This window comes from Schistocerca cancellata, chromosome 3 (assembly GCF_023864275.1).
Source record: "Schistocerca cancellata isolate TAMUIC-IGC-003103 chromosome 3, iqSchCanc2.1, whole genome shotgun sequence".
Classification (NCBI taxonomy): domain Eukaryota; kingdom Metazoa; phylum Arthropoda; class Insecta; order Orthoptera; family Acrididae; genus Schistocerca; species Schistocerca cancellata.
In genome coordinates this window covers 93,668,235-93,682,632 of record NC_064628.1, presented here as the reverse complement: position 1 = coordinate 93,682,632, position 14,398 = coordinate 93,668,235, and positions in this window count along the sequence as shown.

Sequence of the window (14,398 nt, the reverse complement as noted above, 5' to 3'; positions counted from 1 at the left end):
TCTCCTTGTTATAAAGGATGACAAGGATTTAAAAAAAAAAAGATCGTAGATTTCATGAGATGTAAACATATGCACTGCGTAGGAAGACAGAAAGGATGTTAATGAACTGGTCAAAAGACAAATAGTTACCGAAAGAAAATAGATAGAAAGCTGCTATTAGATCAGTGGGACTTTTGGTTTATGCAACAAGAATGTATGTTTGGATGTAGTGCGAAAATAGTTCTGGCAGCAGACAAAAGTGTTTACTGGAAAGCTATAGCCGTCTTGTTTATGTCCGAGAGAAACTCTTGACAGTTCCGGATATTACGTCCAAGAGAGTAAACGTTCAACTACATATTCGAGGATACATGTTTTCGTTTTTCTGTGTTTAATGATATCTCCCTTTCCCTTCATTCTGTTTTCTTTTCACCAAGTGAAACTATTATTTTCAGTACCAAAGTAATTGTCATAAGAAAGAGTCTTCTTTATTACATGTAGAGTACTGACGTGCATACTTCAGAACGCAGCCAGTGGAAAATAACACGCAAAATTTATGAGGAAGAACTGTCATTGGCGATTGTTGTTCTCTCGACCCGCTGTAAATCTGTGAGAATTGATGAGATATGAGCATCATACACACTGGAACAGCACGAGACAATCCCGGGATTGTAGGAGTGGGAATTATCCTCAATAAAGAGATGAGTTTAAGAGTAAAAGGATTTGTTCAACATAGTGAGAGGACAATTTATGTCAGATTGGAAACTAAACCAAGAGACACAATCATAACCCAAGTATACATGCCAACTACGAGGCACGAGGATGATGAAATCGACATGATGTATGACCACCTTGAAGAAGTAATTGGCAGAATTAAAGGAGCTGAAAACCTTGTCATCAAGGGAGATATGAATACCGTTATTGGGGAAGGTAAAGAAGAGGATGTGGCAGGGAATTTTGGATTAGGATTAAGAAATGAAAGAGGGGATAAAGTTGTAGAATTCTGCCAAAGAAATAAACTTTGCATTACAAATACCTTCTTTAATCATCATCCAAGAAGAAGATATACTTGGAAAATGCCTGGTGACATTAGCAGATATCAAATTGACTTCATATTAGTGAAGCAAAGATTTAAAAACCAAGTTAAGGACAGCAGATCATATCCAGGCTGTGATGTGGAAAGTGACCACAAACTCGTTATGATGACGACTGAACTAAAATTCAAGAACATTAAAAAAAGAAGTACATGTAAATGGGATTTGTCAAACCTGAAAAATGAAAATACACTGAAGCACTATCAACTAGAAACAGACAAGAAAACAAATACAGAGGGTTGCAATGACCTCCAAAGCAGCTGGGAAAGAATAAAAACTGGTATTTTAGGAACAGCAGAAGAAGTAATAGGAAAAGAAAGGACAGAGAAAAGGAAGGAATGGATCACTAATGACCTACTAAATATGATGGAAGAAAGAAGGAAATTAAAAAAATTCTGTGAAGAAGGAAGACCAAGAGAAATACAAGAGACTGAAAAACAGAATCATCAGAGAGGCAAAACAAGCAAGAGAAAAATACCTTGATGATCTCTGTATTTCAGTTGAGGACAACATGAGAAAGGGAAATATTGACAAGGCCTATAAATGTGTAAGACATTGCTTTGGAGACAGAAGAAACAAGAGTAGGGCTGTGATGGATGAAAATGGCAATATGTTGGATGACGATGATGAAGTTGCAAGAAGATGGAAACAATATCTAGGAAAACTGTACAGCGGACCAGAATCGTCTGAAAACATCGTGAAAGAAGAAACAGAAGTACATGCACACAACATACGTGAACCTATATTAAAGGAAGAGTTTGCACTAGCTCTGAAAAAATTGAAAAACAACAAATCGCCTGGTATAGACAATATCCCATCCGAACTTCTGAAATCTGGAGGAGCAAAACTGAATCAGGAGTTGTATAATCTTGTTTTCAACATTTGCGAGCAGGGTAAAATTCCTACAGACTTTGAGAAAAACATTATGATCCCCATTCGAAAGAAGGCAAATGCTACAATTTACTTAACTGGGCAGTAATATTACGAGGGATGGAAGGAACAAGGCAGAAGCGAGAAGAAGAATTTCTCAAGCAAAGGCTGCTTTTAACAAGAAGAAAAACATCTTAACATCTAAGAGCATCAGCCTTGATATGAGGAAAATATTTTTGAAATCATGTGTGTGGAGTGTGAAACATAGACTCTCGGGACAGAGGAAGACCAGAAGCAAAATTTTTTTGAAATGTGGTGCTATAGACGCATGCTCAAAATAAAATGTATCGACAAGGTCACAAACGAAGTGGTTCTGGAAAGAGCAGGTGAGAAGAGAAGCTTCTGGAGTTTCATTGTTAAAAGAAGAGTGCAATTTACAGGCCATCTATTAAGACATAAAGGACTCCTGAACACAACCATAGAGGGATATGTCGAGGGAAAAAACCAAGAGGTACATGGATCAAATCGTGAAAGATATGGGATGTAACACCTATAAAGAAATGAAGAGAAAAGCTGAAAGACGCACAGAATGGAGACAAGCTGCCATTGTAGCTGTTGCAAACCAGTCCTTGGATTGACCACTACAGAAGAAGAAGAAAGAGCAATAAAATACGGATTGTGATGTAAAAATTTAAAACGTTAAACCTTCAGCGAAAATTACAGATGAAATGTGATAATTCTCGAAAAAATATAAGATTTTTCCCGACACTGATGTTGCTTTGCTCATCCAATGCATGAGTGATTAAGTGAAAATAGAATGACGTCACTCCAATAACACCCTTTTCCACAATGCACTCAGGAGAAATACAGAAAAAAAAGGATTCGCCCGTTGCAAGAATATGGATACTAAACAAGTACATCGAAAGTTGCCCCTGAAAGTAAACGTCATTGATTGCTATATTAGGAAGGATAAAATTTTTTGTGAAGTCTGTGCGTATAGCCACCCTCCATTCTGTTTGCACTTCCCTCTCATGGCTGCATGTTTTACCACTGACTTGCCTGTTTCTTTCCTCTGAAGAATTGATGTACTTGGTTCTTTCGCCTTACAAGCAAAATCTGAATGCTAGTATCTCTGATTTGCTTTGTTTTTTTCCAGTTTTAACTCTCAGCAGATGCGTATGATCTGCAGGTATCGACCTGTACCAGTAACGCAGTTAAAGAATGGTAATTATCTGGTACTTTCCCCTAAACCTTGCCGTGAGAAATACATGATTAATTATCATTCGTGCCTGTCGTTTTGACTACAACAGCGCTGATCGCAATTTGCAGAGATCGTGGTTGACTGGTTTCGCAACCGACTTAAAATTTTGTCACACAGACATAGAGCAAACGCCGGACGTCCTGAATGAAGTTCGGAGATAAGAGAGAGGTGTACGCATTTTTCAAAGTTTGTGGGTACGGATGTGACTCGTACGCGGATAGTTCAGTCGGACAGAGTATCTTGATAGGACGTCAAGGTTACCGAGTTTGAGTCTGAGTGCGAGACACAGTTTTAATACGCCCGTGTGATGGAAAACGATCTCACCCACTTAGGATCTGTGCATGCAGGTGTGCAATCGCAATCTGGTTTTTTTACTGGCATTTGCATCGATTAAGATGTAAAACCCACTGGGGAATGGACCATTTTGATATCGAAAACTGTTTGAACTAGTCGCAGACCACAATTGTAGCTCGTTGTACGAAAACAGTCTACGGCCCTCTTCGACAGAAAAAAACTTGTAAGTCGTTTAGTTTTTTAAGGCTTACGACGAACAGATATGGAGCAGGAGTGAGAGATTATCGTGTTTTTAAAGCTGTAACGGCCTCTAACCTGACCTCGCCCACCGGAACTGCCTTGAACGCCGCTAAGAAACGGGTTCACCTCAGACGTGTGTCGCAAGTGCTACTTCAAATATGAGTTACGTTCGGAAATTCTAGGTGGGACGCTGTTAGCGTCTTTCATAATTTCTAACGGCTCCTGCGAGCGTCGCCAGTTCAGCGGAAAATTTTGACTCCGGACAGTTATTTACTTCAGTTTATGGGACGCCAGTAGCTTTAGCAAGCGCTATGTTTTCGTGACACGCGATATTAAATGCAGCATAAAAAACGGTACCTAAAGACTAACGAATTCCATCCCAATTTCCTTACCTCTTTTGCTTCCACTGTGTGCGGAGGGCGCTTTATGTACGACATACAATGCGCCACAGCTCAAGGCATTTTGTGAAAAAAGAAGAAAAAAAAACATCCGTTACTTCCTAATTCATCAGCGTAATACAGTTTCGTCTCTTCGCATTCATCTTCTATTAGTTCGTCCTGGAGGTCGTTTCCAGTCACGAGAAAATCTGCGACGAATTGTTTTAGCTGTATGTTCAGCCTACTATAGTTACATAATAGTCATTACCATAACCGTAACTTCTGTCGTTGCAATTAGCCTTTTATTCATCTTGCTCGTCCTTTGCGTCAATCTCAACTTCTTCCCACTGGCGTTTGCAGATTGCTACTTATTGGTCGATTGTCAGAGGAATAAATCATTTATTTTCAGTGAGAGAGGTGGCGCATTGCTTAGCACAGTGGACTCGCATTCTGAAGGACGACAGTTCAAATTGCCTTCGAGTCATCCAGATTTAGGTTTTCCATGATTTCCCTAAAACATTCCAGGCAAATGACGGAACGGTTCCTTTGAAAGTGTAAGGCCGAATTTCTTCCCCAGCCTTTAGTAATCCGAGCTTGAACTCCGTCTCTAATACTCACGCTATCGACGGGGCATTAAACTCTACCCTTCCTTCCATGTCTTACTATCACAGTCTTGAATGTCGTGGATGGATTACAGAGTGTCAATTCACAAGCAATACAATGTCAGTCCTAAATGAAGCATTCAAATTTCTTAGCGAGATCCAAGTGGTTTTTATTCGCCCCTTTATTATACTTTCAGTAGTAGTTTTGTTGCACTAGGTACACGAATTCGTCAACTATTCTGAGGATATAATTGATTATCTTCACACCCTTTTTGCACTTTCATTATGGTATGGCTTCCTGAAACTAATCCTGGTTCCTGCTGCCATACTTTGATGAAGTTCAGTGTATTTAAAAACAAAAATACGGGTTTTAAAACTTTGCAGCATTTATTATATTCAACTTACAATTACAAATATTGCGTCAAACGAGAGAGCAACTCAAACAAATTTGTTTGTGTATCTGCAGGAATAATATGGAAGGACCAAGAGTGGCTGAGGAACCTGTTGAATGAGTAAGAGACCTCCATGCATAGCCCCAAGAAATCAGTTCAATAAGATGCTCAAGAATTAGCAAGTCGATTGACGTATGTGTGGATAATTTTGAGGAAACGCTTACAACAGTCTCTTTATTGTTTGCAGTTGTTACAAGCTCTAAAGCCTACGGAGTACGGTTTACGTGACAACTTTGCAACCGAAACGTTGCAGCATAACGATGAAGATTTTCTGGATCGTATTGTCTTCAGTGATGAATCGACGTGAAAATGTGAACACGCATAAAGCGCGCATCTGCGGAGTCAACAAATCCCCACTAGTTGGTACAGTTGCAACGAGACTCCCCTAAACTGTATGTTTCTGTGCCATATAACGACGGAAAATTTATGGGCCTTTCTTTTTCGGTGAAGCGAATGTAAATGCCGTTTCTTATCTTCTTGCGCTGGAACTATGACTCTTTCCTCAATTGCAAGAAGATGAACCACGGGATTTTATTTGGCATGTTCAGCAGTGTGATTTATCACAGGTGCAGACACAAACAGTAATATTTCATGTGCCGTTGCAGAAAGAAGCAGAGTTTTCGTTGAGAATGTAAAATTTTATTTCAGGACCATGACGAGAAGTTATTTTGTGTGTTTTAGGGCAACGGAATATGTATCCATTTCTTCTTAAGTTCCAAGCTAGAACAGTTAAATGTTTAAATACAGGTTTTTGCTCACAATTAGACAAAGTATCACAGGTGATAATTCCATATGCCAAAGTTGGCGTTTAGCTTACAGGTTTTCATATGAAAAGGTTTCATGGTTGAAGATGATAAGTTTCACTTGGTGAATTTAAAGTGCTGATAGTACATGTAAAGCTGCTCTAATAAGAGTACAATATACAGGGGTATTACAAATGACTGAAGCGATTTCACAGCTCTACAATAACTTTATTATTTGAGATATTTTCACAATGCTTTGCACACACATACAAAAACTCAAAAAGTTTTTCTAGGCATTCACAAATGTTCGACATGTGCCCCTTTAGTGATTCGGCAGACATCAAGCCGATAATCAAGTTCCTCCCACACTCGGCGCAGCATGTCCCCATCAATGAGTTCGAAAGCATCGTTGATGCGAGCTCGCAGTTCTGGCACGTTTCTTGGTAGAGGAGGTTTAAACACTGAATCTTTCACATAACCCCACAGAAAGAAATCGCATGGGGTTAAGTCGGGAGAGCGTGGGGGCCATGACATGAATTGCTGATCATGATCTCCATCACGACCGATCCATCGGTTTTCCAATCTCCTGTTTAAGAAATGCCGAACATCATGATGGAAGTGCGGTGGAGCACCATCCTGTTGAAAGATGAAGTCGGCGCTGTCGGTCCAGTTGTGGCATGAGTCAATTTTCCAACATGTCCAGATACACATGTCCTGTAACGTTTTTTTCGCAGAAGAAAAAGGGGCCGTAAACTTTAAACCGTGAGATTGCACAAAACACGTTAACTTTTGGTGAATTGCGAATTGCTGCACAAATGTGTGAGGTATTCTCTACCGCCCAGATTCGCACATTGTGTCTGTTCACTTCACCATTAAGAAAAAATGTTGCTTCATCACTGAAAACAAGTTTCGCACTGAACGTATCCTCTTTCATGAGCTGTTGCAACCGCGCCGAAAATTCAAAGCGTTTGACTTTGTCATCGGGTGTCAGGGCTTGTAGCAATTGTAAACGGTAAGGCTTCTGCTTTAGCCTTTTCCGTAAGATTTTCCAAACCGTCGGCTGTGGTACGTTTAGCTCTCTGCTTGCTTTATTCGTCGACTTCCGCGGGCTACGCGTGAAACTTGCCCGCACGCGTTCAACCGTTTCTTCGCTCACTGCAGGCCGACCCGTTGATTTCCCCTTACAGAGGCATCCAGAAGCTTTAAACTGCGCATACCATCACCGAATGGAGTTAGCAGTTGGTGGATCTTTGTTGAACTTCGTCCCGAAGTGTCGTTGCACTGTTATGACTGACTGATGTGAGTGCATTTCAAGCTCGACATACGCTTTCTCGGCTCCTGTCGCCATTTTGTCTCACTGCGCTCTCGAGCGCTCTGGCGGCAGGAACCTGAAGTGCGGCTTCAGCCGAACAAAACTTTATGAGTTTTTCTACGTATCTGTAGTGTGTCGTGACCATATGTCAATGAATGGAGCTACAGTGAATTTTTGAAATCGCTTCAATCATTTGTAATAGCCCTGTAAGTGTAGTAGGTACGGGCGTAGCCAACGGAGATATGATGTTCTATGAAAAGAATCAGTATGGAAGGATAAGCGTATTTATTCACTTAGACAAAATCGTCCTCGGGGACATCACAGCGCCGCGTGAAGCCTCAAGTTCGTCCTCGATCCGAATCCACACACTCCTAGCAGTTTGCGACGAATGTGTCAAATTACGCGACGAATTGCACCACTTATTAGCAAGGACAGGCTTACAAGCATACTGGATCAGTTCTCGGTACAGCTACCCTTGTCGAACAATAATGAGAACGGTTGCTAGCCTCACTATGTCTCTTGAAATAGAAGTAAAATTCTCATTACTCGAATGTCGATGACAAGTGTCCAGTTGCAGTCCTTGAGATGGTGGTTACGCTGTTTAGCGTACACCTAAGATGCTGCAGATCGTATCCCCAGTGACGTACATGGATAGAAAGCTTCCCATAAGATCAAGCGAATTTAAAAGAAACAAGATCGTGCAACGAAAATTGCTGGTGGTGGCCCAATGAAGAATGGAAGTGAGGGTACCTCATCATACACAGACATACTGATAACGGGATCCAACAAACTATGAAAGAAAACTAATGACCACCATAACGAAGTGATTTACCGAGCTAGGTGGCGCAGTGGTTAGACACTGGACTCGCATTCGGGAGGACGACGGTTCAATCCCGCGTCCGGCCATCCTGATTTAGGTTTTCCGTGATTTCCCTAAATCGCTCCAGGCAAATGTCGGGATGGTTCCTTTCAAAGGGCACGGCCGACTTCCTTCCCAATCCTTTCCTAATCCGATGAGACCGATGACCTCGCTGTCTGGTCTCCTTCCCCAAAACAACCAACAACCAACAAAGTAATTTATTGCCAAGACGCATCATCAGTAATTGTTTATTCACTGAACCAACATAACAAACATTTAGTAAGTGGACAAGGGATTGAAAGTGTAAACTATAGAATTAAGCCTTAGAACACGTGGGTGCAGCTCTAAGACCCGGAGTACTGCTTCAAGTGTCATCTGCCGTGATTTAGGGAGAAATGTCATATAATTTTTATCCACAGAACGTTGTAAGTAGGCTGTTTAGGTTTTTATGTTGGTAACGTCACATAGCGCTCTGTATGACAATCACTGACTGTGCTGTCTGCAGTCTTTGGCTGGTAGGACTCATTGTTGGAATATTCGCTTATGTAGTGTTGGGCAGTTGGATGTGAACAGCGCGTAGCGGTGGGCAGTTGGAGGTGAGCCGCCAGCAGTGGTGGATGTGGGGGGGGGGGGGGGGGGGGAGAAAAAATGTTCAAATGTGTTTGAAATCTTATGGTACTTAACTGCTAAGGTCATCAGTCCCTAAGCTTACACACTACTTAACCTAACTTATCCTAAGAACAAACACACACACCAATGCCCGAGGGAGGACTCGAACCTCCGCCGGGACCAGCCGCACAGCCACGACTGCAGCGGCTAATCTCGCGCGGCTGTGGAGGGAGAGATGCCAGAGTTTTGAGAGGACGATCTGGACGTGTGTCTGTCATGAAAAGGAAATTTGTTTAATTAGATGTCACAAAATTATATATATATATATATATATATATATATATATATATATATATATATATACAACTTTTAAACATTATTAAGGTAAAAACATTGACTGTTCTCTATCAAAAACTTTCATTTGCGAACTATGCGTATCAGTAGTTAGTGCCTTCAGTAGTTAGAATCTTTTATTTAGCTGGTAGTATTGGCGCCCGCTGTATTGCAGTAGTTGTAAGGTAAGTGGTTCATGAAAGGTATAGGTTATTGTTAGTCAGGGCCATTCTTTTGTAGGGATTATTGAAAGTCAGATTGCGTTGCGCTAAAAATATTGTGTGTCTGTTTAGTGATGATCAGAATAAATAAAGAGAAAACTGATTGAGTACGTTGAGTTTTGCTCAGCTGTTTGAAAATCAAATAACCTAGAAGTATACTAGCACAGTCATTCACAATTGTTCAAAGGGGACGTTTCAACTTGGCTGGTTCTGCCAGGATCAGAAACTCTTCGACCAATGGCAACAGACCTTCTGAGTTCTGACCAATGTTAATCTAAAAAAAAAAAAAAAAAAGCTTCACAGTTTGCTGTTCTTGCAGATTTTGCTGTGAGTTAACGATAAGGTATATTTCTTCCGTGACGTGGGGAAAAAAGAATGAAAATTTCTTCCCTGTGTGACAGATTTTTCAATCCTAGCCACGTACACACATGTGCGAAATTTCCCCTGCAACCAAAGTAATTACTATGAGTCAACCGGCGAACGCTTCACTTAAGTTTGAGCCGGCCGCTGCGGTCAAGCGGTTCTAGGCGCTTCAGTCCGGAACTCGCGCGGCTGCTACGGTCGCAGGTTCGAATCCTGCCTCGGGCATCGATGTGTGTGATGTCCTTAGGTTAGTTAGGTTTAAGTAGTTCTAGGGGACTGATGACCTCAGATGTTAAGTTCCATAGTGCTTAGAGCCATTTCAAGCATTTGAACTTAAATTTGAATAAATATTCCAGCTGCTCTACCGGGTTTAATGGCTGTTCCCCGTGGCTTCATGTTCTGTTCTGTCTTTGAGACACTTGTCTTACCTAAAAAGGATTCCTTTCTTTTATCACACAACGCTGTTTGCTCCACACTACCCATCGTCACTCCAAGCTCCTACCGGACTAGAATGTCTGCTCTGGACCCGACCGGAAACCGGTTTTCAGTAGAAAACAACTTTACGACTATTCACTATCCTAACTGCTACTTCCCATTCATGAGCCAGCTAAAAGCCTCAAGACTGCCGTAATTACAAGAGTATCTCACTACTCCAAGAGCAAAGGAGATACAGAATTAATTAGAAGTACAGTTATTGGCAGTAGTGAATAAGGCTTGCTGTTATCATGCAGTATTTGTGATTTGGCTTGACTGACTGTTGAGATCTACGTATTAAATTATGAAATATATTGCAGGACAGTTCAGGAATGGAAATCAGCGTTTGGCGTCATTGGCCGGGAGGCCCCTGACGGGGCAGGTCCGGCCGCCTTGGTGCAGGTCTCATTACATTCGACGCCACATTGGGCGACCTGCGCGCCGGATGTGGATGATGTGATGATGAAGACAACACAACACCCAGTCCCTGAGCGGAGAAAGTCCTCGACCCAACCGGGAATCGAACCCGGGCCCGTAGGACGGCAATCAGTCACGCTGACCACTCAGCTATCGGAGCGGACAGTTCAGGAATAAATTGCCACATAATAAATCTAACTGTGATAAGGATAAACTGGATTTGAGACTCGTTACGTCTCCAGGTAAATGTAATTTCATCACATCAATAACTCTAACTGCGCTCAAAGAGATCCGGAGATCCCAAGACACATTACACGTCCACCTGCTCCCTGCCTTAAATCTTGCATCTGATAATGGCTGCAAAGCCGAAACTGGTCATGTAAAGTTATATGTGACCAAGACATTGATTTCTATAATTTAACATTGAACTGCACTGAAATGTGATATTCTGTTTCGTGAACATGTTGTTAATCAATAGCTGCATAAATCTGGGTAACAATGTTCTGTCGTACCGAGACAAGAGAGGAAGAGGAACTTGGCAATTTCTTCGTTAGGTACACAGTTAGTTTCTGATGCTTTTAGCAGTGATGTAAAAATTCTTATTTTCACCAGAATTGTGGCGACTGTTGGATTAAATTGTGCGATGGATAATACCATGGGCTCAAGCATGCCTCTGCTGGATGGTATTTCGCGGTCAGTACAAGCCAGGTATGCCAACCTTTCAGATCTGTATTTCCTTCACAACTCGCCAGTGAAAGTGACCAAGTAAACTTTAAGAACATCTGTTTACTGTGGCAATAGCAACGAACGGCAGTATCCCTTGTCTCAGGGACAATATCTTTAAAATAATAACAATTAGGATGATTCAGTGACATTTCTGTCAGTTTTCTAGAGTAGCGAGCGCTTAATGTCCGTGTCGGGGTATCGCAGAGTCCACCACGATAGAGTCCTTGATAAGTACATACTGGCGGGAACTTTGTCATTAGAACTCGGACATTCGGAGTAGCGAGAGCTTCTAATGTAAAGCGTGTCGTTTACCGTTCACGACGTGTAAATTATTTACAAATTCAAGCAATCGATTGATGAACGACCGGTCCGTAACTGCAGAGATACGTCTAGTTCCTACGGCCCACAGGCTAGCTAATACGCAATCACGTTGCAGTGTCGTGTCCAGTTAGTCGCTGTTCTCTCTGCAGTCTGTATTTTCTAAGTATCAGAAACTATCAGTTTTGCAACCTTCTCTTGATCGAAGTCATTGTTGACGTGTTGTAAAAGTATAGCCCTAGGTACAGAAATAAATAACTGTTTTTGCCTTTTATTATTTTTTTACTCATTACGTTTAACAAAATAGTAAAGATACGTTCAAATATTACAAGAACATTAGTTTTCCAATATGTATATACAGGGTGTTTCAAAAATGACCGGTATATTTGAAACGGCAATAAAAACTAAACGAGCAGCGATAGAAATACACCGTTTGTTGCAATATGCTTGGGACAACAGTACATTTTCAGGCAGACAAACTTTCGAAATTACAGTAGTTACAATTTTCAACAACAGATGGCGCTGCGGTCTGGGAAACTCTATAGTACGATATTTTCCACATATCCACCATGCGTAGCAATAATATGGCGTAGTCTCTGAATGAAATTACCCGAAACCTTTGACAACGTGTCTGGCGGAATGGCTTCACATGCACATGAGATGTACTGCTTCAGCTGTTCACTTGTTTCTGGATTCTGGCGGTACACCTGATCTTTCAAGTGTCCCCACAGAAAGAAGTCACAGGGGTTCATGCCTGGCGAAAAGGGAGGCCAATCCACGCCGCCTCCTGTATGTTTCGGATAGCCCAAAGCAATCACACGATCATCGAAATATTCATTCAGGAAATTAAAGACGTCGGCCGTGCGACGTGGCCGGGCACCATCTTGCATAAACCACGAGATGTTCGCAGTGTCGTCTAAGGCAATTTGTACCGCCACAAATTCACGAAGAATGTCCAGATAGCGTGATGCAGTAATCGTTTCGGATCTGAAAAATGGGCCAATGATTCCTTTGGAAGAAATGGCGGCCCAGACCAGTACTTTTTGAGGATGCAGGGACGATGGGACTGCAACATGGGGCTTTTCGGTTCCCCATATGGGCCAGTTCTGTTTATTGACGCAGCCGTCCAGGTAAAAATTAGCTTCGTCAGTAAACCAAATGCTGCCCACATGCATATCGCCGTCATCAATCCTGTGCACTATATGGTTAGCGAATGTCTCTCGTGCAGCAATGGTAGCGGCGCTGAGGGGTTGGCGCGTTTGAATTTTGTATGGATAGAGGTGTAAACTCTGGCGCATGAGACGATACGTGGACGTTGGCGTCATTTGGACCGCAGCTGCAACACGGCGAACGGAAACCCGAGGCCGCTGTTGGATCACCTGCTGCACTAGCTGCGCGTTGCCCTCTGTGGTTGCTGTACGCGGTCGCCCTACCTTTCCAGCACGTTCATCCGTCACGTTCCCAGTCCGTTGAAATTTTTCAAACAGATCCTTTATTGTATCGCTTTTCGGTCCTTTGGTTACATTAAACCTCCGTTGAAAACTTCGTCTTGTTGCAACAACACTGTGTTCTAGGCGGTGGAATTCCAACACCAGAAAAATCCTCTGTTCTAAGGAATAAACCATGTTGTCTACAGTACACTGGCACGTTGTGAACAGCACACGCTTACAGCAGAAAGACGACGTACAGAATGGCGCACCCACAGACTGCGTTGTCTTCTATATCTTTCACATCACTTGCAGCGCCATCTGTTGTTGAAAATTGTAACTACTGTAACTTCGAAAGTTTGTCCGCCTGAAAATGTACTGTTGTCCCAAGCATATTGCAACAAACGGTGTATTTCTATCGCTGCTAGTTTAGTTTTTATTGCCGTTTCAAATATACCGGTCATTTTTGAAACACCCTGTATGTATCACTGCCGTTTTCGACTGTCGAGAGACTGAACGGTTCAGTGTTAGGGCGGTGACGAATAAGAGACGCTGAGTGTTGACATGACAGTATGGCAGATGGGTTCATTTCTCCTGCGTAGATAAGGACAAAACAGTAAAGTTAAAATGTAAACCGTATGGATGTGAACTGCAGAAAGACAATAATTAATAGTGAACTGTGAACTCTGGGAAAAGAGAGAAACATTAGGGTCTAACGTCCCGTCGATATCGAGGTCATAAGAGACGGAGCACAAACCCGGGTTTTTGCAAGGATGGGAAAGGAAATCGGTCGTGTCCTTTCAAAGGAACCATCCCGGCGTTTGTGTGGAGTGGATAAGATGATTCAAATGACTCTAAGCACTTTGGGGCTTAACATCTGAGTTCATCAGTCCCCTAGAACTTCTTGTTGTTGTTGTTGTTGTGGTCTTCAGTCCTGAGACTGGTTTGATGCAGCTCTCCATGCTACTCTATCCTGTGCAAGCTTCTTCATCTCCCAGTACCTACTGCAACCTACATCCTTCTGAATCAGCTTAGTGTATTCATCTCTTGGTCTCCCCCTACGATTTTTACCCTCCACGCTGCCCTCCAATACTAAATTGGTGATCCCTTGATGCCTCAGAACATGTCCTACCAACTGATCCTTTCTTCTGGTCAAGTGCCACAAACTTCTCTTCTCCCCAATCCTATTCAATACTTCCTCATTAGTTATGTGATCTACCCATCTAATCTTCAGCATTCTTCTGTAGCACCACATTTCGAAAGCTTCTATTCTCTTCTTGTCCAAACTATTTATCGTCCATGTTTCACTTCCATACATGGCTACACTCCATACAAATACTTTCAGAAACGACTTCCTGACACTTAAACCTATACTCGAGGTTAACAAATTTCTCTTCTTCAGAAACGCTTTCCTTGCCATTGCCAGTCTA